The 8258-nt window shown below is 64.4% G+C and overlaps 1 protein-coding gene across 1 annotated transcript in view; it reads right to left on the bottom strand.

Annotated features, from left to right (window-relative positions):
- GLI1 (GLI family zinc finger 1) overlaps positions 1-7447 on the bottom strand; it is a 35353-nt gene extending 27906 nt beyond the window's left edge. Inside the window, exon 1 of the mRNA XM_075901789.1 lies at positions 6472-7447. The gene's annotated coding sequence lies outside the window, so the exon portion shown is untranslated. The remainder of the gene's footprint in view (positions 1-6471) is intronic.
- Positions 7448-8258: the final 811 nt, after the last annotated feature.

An 8258-nucleotide genomic window follows, 5' to 3' on the forward strand; every position in this document is an offset into this window, starting at 1 on the left:
TGTCCTGGCCCGGCATGAGACTTACCCCTCCTCCGTCCACCCCATCCACCCCCCAGCTAACTGTGCTCTTCTGCCTAGGCCCCCACCCTAGGCTGCCCCTGCTGGGGGCTTGGCCCAGGGGACTGGGGAGCTGCCGGGGGGGCGGATGTTATGGTGGGAGGGTTGGGTGTTGGAGTGAGGGGCTGGGTGTTATGGGGGGCTGGGTGTTGGGGTGAGGGGCTGAGTGTTATGGGGGATTGGGTGAGGGGCTAGGTGTTATGGGGGGTTGGGGTAAAGGGCTGGGTGTTGGGGTGAGGGGCTGGGTGTTATGGGGGGTTGGGTGTTGGGGTGAGGGGCTGGGTGTTATAGGAGTGTTGGGGTGAGGGGCTGGGTGTTCTGGGGGGCTGGGTGTTGGGGTGAGGGGCTGGGTGTTATGGGGGGTTGGGTGTTGGGGTGAAGGGCTGGGTGTTATAGGGGTGTTGGGTGTTGGGGTGAGGGGCTGGGTGTTATAGGAGTGTTGGGGTGAGGGGCTGGGTGTTCTGGGGGGCTGGGTGTTGGGGTGAGGGGCTGGGTGTTATGGGGGGTTGGGTGTTGGGGTGAGGGGCTGGATGTTATAGGGGTGTTGGGTGTTGGGGTGAGGGGCTGGGTGTTATGGGGGGCTGGGTGTTGGGGTGAGGGGCTGGGTGTTATGGGGGGCTGGGTGTTGGGGTGAGGGGCTGGGTGTTATAGGGGTGTTGGGGTGAGGGGCTGGGTGTTGTGGGGGGTTGGGTGTTGGGGTGAGGGGCTGGGTGTTGTGGGGGGTTGGGTGTTGGGGTGAGGGGCTGGGTGTTATGGGGGGCTGGGTGTTGGGGTGAGGGGCCGGGGGGGGCTGGCACCCCCTCCAATGCCCAGACACTGGCAGGGGCAAGTTGGGGCCTGGCTTCTGGGGGAGTTTGGCCAGCCCAGCCCAGCCACAGATCAGCCGCCATCCCCCCCCCCCCCCCCCGTGGCCCCGAGGTCAGCCCAGGGCTGCATTGCTTGAACGCTGCACGGCCCCAGGCAAACACTGCGCCGCCCAACGCCCCTCGCCCATGCCCACCACAGGGCCTGCCCCCTGCACCGCCCGGGCCACGTCCTGGCCACGCTGGGGGCAGCCCCTGGAGAGCCAGCTCCCCAGGGCCCCCGTGGGCTTCCGGTGCCCAGCAGGACCCTCCAGCTGGGCCGCTGGGTCCCTTCAGCCCCAGGGCTCGCGGGGGGCCCACAAGTCACGGAATGCCCAGCCGGGGGCCTGTCCTGCTGCCCCAGGAGCGCCAGGCCGGCCCCTGCTCGCCCTGTCCGGGACGGGGCCTCGTCTCTCCATCCCAGCCCCCCACTGCGCCTGACCCCTCCCGTGGGCCGCCTGCCTCATTCAGACCCCGCTGCTAATCTGCGGGGCCAGACAGCTGCCTCAAAGCCCATCGCTTCAGGTTCAGGGGCTCTGAAAGGAGGCTGATCCCAGCGTGGGGAGGGCGGGGGACCAGTTCCAAGGTGGTCCGCAGCCCGGGGGTTGGGAGAGCCGAGGCCGGGGCCGGGGCTGGGTCAGCCAGGCCAGTGCCGGGTCCCCGGGCTCCCCTCCATCGAGCGCCCCAGGGGCTCCCCATGGCTTCCCTAGGAGACGCCCCCCCATTAGCTCCTCTGTGCCGCCCTGCAGAGCCGGGGGCTGCCAGGGGCCACATGCCGGCCGGGGGGGAGACCTACTGCACCGGGGTCCTGCTCCAGAGACCCCAGTTCAGACCCTGGGCAGTGGCCAAGCCCCGCAGTGCCCTGTTCTGGGGGGGGGGGTTCCCCCAGCTCTCCGTTAGCCTCCTGGGCAAGCTGGTAAATCCACATGGGGCTGTCCAGCAGAGTGCCCCACAGCGCCTGTGAGCTCACACACGTGTGCACTCGCACACACAAGCACACGCACATACACGCACCATGCACACGTGCGCACACACATACAAACACATGCACACACACACACATACGTGCACACACATGCACGTGGACACACGCACCCATACACATATCCGCACGCGCATGCACACACACACGTACGTACACATGCACACACACACATGCGCACACACGCACCTGCACACACACACACGCCTTGCTGAAAGCAGGACATCCAGGTAGGATCTCACAATGGCCTATCAGCTCAGGAGGATGGCCAAGGGGCCGGTGCCTCCCCCCAGGGAAGCAAAGGGGGAGGGGAACAAATCCCAAAATCTCCACCCCCCATGATGGATGACCTTAACTCCCCCCCTTTCTCTGTGCTCAGGAAGTCCCGCCTGCCCCGGGCTGAGCAGACAATCCCGCCCAGTCCTGGGCAGCAGAGCCGTCCCCACCCCCGCTCGCAGGCCCCGTCCCCCCCAGAGAGTGGGGCGGGGGAGGAGTTATGGGGGAGACACGCTTGGCGTTTGTGGTGTGTGAGACCCGTCCACAGTGTCCCGCTTCTCGTCCCCAGCTAGGACCCAGCCAGTCCCCGGCTAGCCTGCGGAACTCCTGGCCACCAGACAGTGCAGCGGGGCTGCCGCGGAGGATGGGGAAGGACCGTGTGGTGCTGGGCAGATGCGAGCCTGGGAAAGGGATCAAACCCCTCCGACTTTGGGGCAGGATGCTCCCCTGTCGGCAGTTCCCCCCTCAGCCGCTGCAGAAGGGGACAAGAAATAGAAAACACCTCGCCTGGAGCCCAGCCTCCCGGCCATACCCCAAGCCACTCACCGTGTAGCAGCGAGCCTGCAGAAAACTGGCCCCACCCGCACAGCTCGGCTCCAGCACGCCCCATAACTGGGCGGTGTGTTGAGATCCAGGGGACAGAGGGGCAGCCCCAAACTCCCCCTAACTCCTCATCCCCAGCTGTTTCTGCCTCTTCCTGCTCCTGGCAGCTGCACCCTGGTTTCTCTGCAGCTTTGGCAGGGTGGGAGGGGCTGCTGGGAGGCAAAGCGGAGACACAACTTCACTGGGAGCCCTACGGGGGGGCTCTGCAGCCCCTCGCCTTCCCCACGGAGCCTTGCCAGCCGTCTGGCGCCATCGCTGCAGCCTGCCGGCACTGGGGAAACTGAGGCAGGGCGAGGTGGTGGTTTCGGACCCACAGACACGCTGCGCGTCCGAGTGAGCAGCAGAACCCGGGCGTCCCGGCTGCCCCAACGGGGGCTGGGCGAAGACACCCATAAAGCCAGCTGGGCGGTGGCACAGGCCGGGGGAGACGCGGCAGGCGGGGGGGCCGGGTGAGGCCTCGTGTGAGCAGAACAGGGCAGGCGAGGGGCTGAGGGGGGCTGTAAGCTAGCAGCCCACAGCACAATGGAGCTGGCCCCCTTTGAATGCAAAAGGTCACCCAGGTGCCACCAGGTGCGGGGTGTCCCCCCCCCCCCCCAGCGGGCCTCGAGTTACGGGAGTCTCCAGCTGTGGGCTCGGCTCCAGCTTCCAGCCTCGCCCTCCCCACCCCAGGGCCCCGACATGTTGCAAGGTGTCCAATGACTCACTGCATGGGACGGAGGCTTCTCTGCAGCGGGCAGCCTCGCCCGGCTCCCTGTGCCGCACTGCAGCCAAGCTCCAGCCAGCTGTGCCGGAACCCCTCACCTGCAGCCTCTGCCAGCCCCCCAGCCCGGCCCCCTAGCCTGGCCGGTGCCCCTCACTGCCGACCCGCAGCCCCCCAGCCCTGCCGGCACCCCTCACCCCCAACCTCCAGCCCCTGACCCCCCAGCCCTGCCGGTGCCCCTCACCCCTGATCCACAGCCCCCAAGTGGGGGACTGAAATCCCCCACCCACATGACCCATAGACCAGAAGCCACGCTGAGAGCGGGCGAGCGTCCGGGACGGGCCCGAGAAAAGCCGGGATGCGAGGCAGCCTCCCCCGCAGCTTTAGAGCTGCGGCCCCCGTCTGGCCAGGGGTACCGTGCCCAGCTGCCCCGGAGCCGACAGGAGCCGGCGCTGGGCGGGGACCGAGCGTCACATGGAGTCAGTCGCACAAATCAACAAACAGGCGGAAGGGCTGTACCCGTCACCGAGGCCACTTGTATCCCAGGGCCTGCCCTGCGTCCGCCCCGACCCCTGCCCTGCCGCCTGCTCACCCTGCCTCTCCGCCAGTCCTGGCACTGCCTCACTTAGCCCCTGCCCCTCCGCCCTGGCCTGGCACCCGCTGCTTTGGCAGCCAGAGACGCCCAACAATTTACAGCCTGGGAGACAGGGAGTCGTAGCTGCAATGTCACCGCCCCAGAGCCGCAGAGGGGCCAAGGGACCCAGCCGGAATCAGCGGTGAAGGCAGGAACAGGGCCCTGGCTCCCGGCCCCTGGCCACCCAGCAGTCCCAGAACAGCCCTGGGGGGCCCAGGGGCAAACAATGCGCTTGATGTAAATTGATATTTAACCTTCAAAACCAGTCCCTGCCTAGTGACCCCGGAGCCTCGCACGGCCCCGGCGCTGCAGAGCTGGGCCAGGCCCCGCTGGCTCCTGGCACCATAGGATGCACCCTTCGGGCCACGGGGCGTGGCCGAGTGCAGGGCCCATGTGTGGCCCCTGAAAATGGGGCCCAGAGAGCGACGGAGACGCCCAGGGAGCCGGGCCGAGCGGGGGCCAGGGGGTATTCAGGGACGCGAATGCACGCTCTCCCTGGGAGCAAACCGCTTCTCAGGGCTGCAGCTCGGAGCCCGCGCGCTGGCTGAACCGGGGCTTTGTCTACAGGGCTGAATTTCAAGCTGTTTCCAAGCCGATGCGGTGCCCCCGCGTCAGCACCCGGCTTTGGGCCTCAGCCGCGGCCCAGGGATGTGAGCAGAACTGGCTGCCCTCCTGCACTGCGCCCGCTGGGCCCCTGTGGCTCCTAACGGGGGGGTCTGCTTGGAAAAGCCACCCGCACCCCGGGCACCGAGCCGGCAGGCTCAGCGGAGACCGAGGGCTCAATGGGCCGTGGTGCGTGAGCCCCCGAAAGGCCGAGACTCTCGGGCAGAGTTTGTAGGTAGAGATCTGGGGTCCATGCAGCCTGGCGGGCTCTGCTCTCTGGTCGGGTCCATGATTTCGAGTCGGGTCCATGCAGCCGGGCAGGGCCCTGATCTGGGGTCGGGTCTTTGCAGCACCCGGCCCGTCGGCACCTCCAGGTGTTACCACCAGGCACCTCCTGCCGAGCCCCCCGCCACGGAGGGGCTCTCCCTTCCCACCCAGCCCTGAACATCTCTGTGGCAAGCCCAGGAACTGCTGACGCGGCAGCGTGCAGCTCAGGGCCCCTGGGCTGGGCCGAGGATTCCCCGGGTGGGGCAGCCACTGGCCTCTCCCGGCCCCCGGGTTTGATTCCCGGTGGCTTCTGGGACGCTCCTCTGGGGAGTGTGAAAGCTGCAGCCTCGCCCTGAACGGGCCCTGCCAACGCTGCCCGGCAGCCGGCCAAGGGACCAGGGGTGCGGCGGGACCGCGCCCGGGCCGGCTCCGGCTCCCTCTGCCCGGCGAGGTCAGGCCCCGGCCGCCGCGCTGGAGATGGGCCTGGCACCGCGGAGGGGCAGGGGCTGGCCCAGGTGTTCCTGGCACGGCCGGGGGCTCTGGGGGGGGGGGCAGCCGGCACGCCGGGGATTCCCAGCAGCCACAGACGGGCTGCTCCAGGTGCCCACTTATCACCCAGCCCCATCGCCTCCTTCCCCCCAGATCCACAACCCCGGCTGGGGGGCATCCCCTGCTCTCGGGGCCTCAGCAGCATCCGCCCCCCGGCTCCCTCCTCCTGGCCTGCGGGGCCCTCCCCGCCCCTCCACAGATACCCCAAGGGAGCAGCCCGCCCTTTGCATTCACCTTGAGGCTGCACCTGTCCCTGGAGTCTCCACCCTCCCTCTCCTCCACCTGGTCTGTCCCGGTACCGGCGTCCACCCCGCCCGCCCGCCCCAGGCTCTGCCTCGCACCAGCCGGCCGCATCTCCTTGGGCGATCGCGGCCCAGCCACCAGGCCTGCGTGTGTCTCCGCAGCCCAGGAAAGCACCCCCGCAAATTCCAGTTTGGCAAAGTAATTGGCCGTGCCCCCCACCCCACACACACACTCCCGGCTGGGTTCATTGGACCTGATCTGAGTCCAGACGTCGGGAGCCTCCTGGATTGCATTGCCAAAAGGAGAGGAAGGGAGAGGAGAAAAAAGCGACTTGGAAACTTTGCAAATTAAACTTGGACGAAGGGAAATTTACTGTCAAGTCAGCTGGGTTTTGTTGGCCATGGGGCACATAGGAATTCGAAGCCAACTAGCTACAGTTGCGCTTTGCCTGTGGGCACCGAAGTCTGGAGTCACGGAATAGCTACTTACGCATCTCGCCGCGGCCAAAAAGGATCAAGCCTTTCGCAAGGTTTGTGTGGTTGAAAAAAACCCCCAAAATTAAAATCCTTCCGGCAGGTCCTGAGACAAAGTGTCCTAAAAGCAAAACAATCCCCTGGAACCAGAAACCACAATACTGGGCAAAATTCCTGCTCCCCTCAGAATTGTAGTTAACATTTTATAAAAGAAAAAGTGATTCTAAAAAAATGAATCGTACCTTTGGGAGCTGGAACGGGATAGTGACTCACGATCCAAAGGAAGGACCCTTTTCTTTTCCTTTTCAGTGTTTTCTCCCCCAAAATCGCTCGCTTTGGTGCCTTGAGGCTGGAACTCCACTTTTCGGGGGACTTGGCTTCTTTCCCGGAGAAAAATGTAACATCCAGCGAAAGGATTAAACCAGCAAACCCAAACCGGCAGCCACGGAGCCTGCGAGCCTTCCCCGTCACAAAACTTTCCCCATCTTTCGTTTCTGTCTTTTCCCTGGAAATCCACTCGAAGGAAAAAAAATGGTTAAAAAATGTGCTTTTTGTCCCATCTGCCCGACGCAGGCCGGGTTATAAATATTCCATTCTCAGACTGCAGCCCGGGACCACCTTGGAGAAGGAAGTTTTGTTTTTCTTTAAGAAACTTTCCTGATGATTTCTTGAGTCTTTCCACATGGGAGAGCGACTCAGCGTTACGCTGCTCGGCTTTGATGCTGCGCTGGGGCTTTGGGGGAAGTGTCAGGAAAGACACAAAAAAAATTTTTTCTCCTTCTTGCCCCTTTCAAGTTGTGGAGCAGTTTTTCGAAGCTTTTTTTTTTTTTTTTTTAAGAAAAACTTTGAAGGCTGAGGGTGGAGGAGGGTTGTGCACTGTGTGAGGCGGTGTGAGGGAAGACCCTACAACTGAATTCACACAGCATGCTGTCTACAATTTCAGAGACACTTTGAAAACCTGGGATGGATCAGTGCACACACTAACACACATGCACACACAGAGCCTGCAAAGACACACACACTGAGCGTGCGCGCACACACATACACACACACAGAGCGTGCAAACACACGCACAGTACGTATACACACACGCACGCGCACAGTACGTATACACACACAAACACACGCACGCGCACACAGTATGTACGCGCACACATGTATACACACACACACACTCACACCAACAGGCAGCCAAATCCGGCTGCAAACTCCCAACTTGCCCCATCCAGGCATCATTTCGGGTGGGCGCTTTTTCATGCTCTCTGCCTGCTCGGCCTCCGTTTGTGGCCCTTGGGGCTGTGGTCTGGACCCATCCGGCTCTCAGGGGCTGTACAAGAGGGGAGGAGTTCACATCGAAGTTCTGGGCCTGGAGGGGCCGGGGTGGGAGGCAGGGCCACCGATGCAGAGTCACGGCGAGGGACTGGGGGGGCAGGCAGGACGAACGTGGGTGGTACCGCGATCTTGGGCAGCTGCTTGCAAGGGCGCTGCCTCCGAGTCCACGGGGCTGGGGCAAACGGGGTGGGGGACTTCTCCCCACTCCGGAGCCCTGGGGGGAGTTAGCAGGAGCCGTGGCTTGGAGCCAGCTCTCCAAGGACTGGGTGCTCTCAAACGACCCCCCAAATGTCGCGGCTCAGGGTGTGGGGTGAGCGTAAGAGGGGCCTGCGTCCCCAGCGAGGGGGTCTCAAGCTCAGGGCCTGGAAGGAAACATCTCCAGGGGATGAGGTTTTCCAAAGAGATGGCAAATTTTCGGGAGGTGCGGGGAGGCATTCCCGGTGTGGGAGCAACACATGGGATTTTCCCTGCCCACCCCCAGCAGTGCCAATGAGTTGTCATCCGCAGGCCCCTTCGCCGGGAGCCCTTCCCTCACTGGGGCTGCTGGCAAGGGGGTGTCTTTGGGGAGTCTCGGGGGGGGGTGAGAATCCCCTTTTCTCGGCTGTCAGTCTGACAGATGTGAGCCGGCTCCGGGTTGTGCCCGGCAGGGCTCCGAGCGCCCGTGCGTGGCAGAGCCACGAATCCTCCCTGGGTCGCA

This window comes from Pelodiscus sinensis, chromosome 19 (genome assembly GCF_049634645.1).
Source record: "Pelodiscus sinensis isolate JC-2024 chromosome 19, ASM4963464v1, whole genome shotgun sequence".
Classification (NCBI taxonomy): domain Eukaryota; kingdom Metazoa; phylum Chordata; order Testudines; family Trionychidae; genus Pelodiscus; species Pelodiscus sinensis.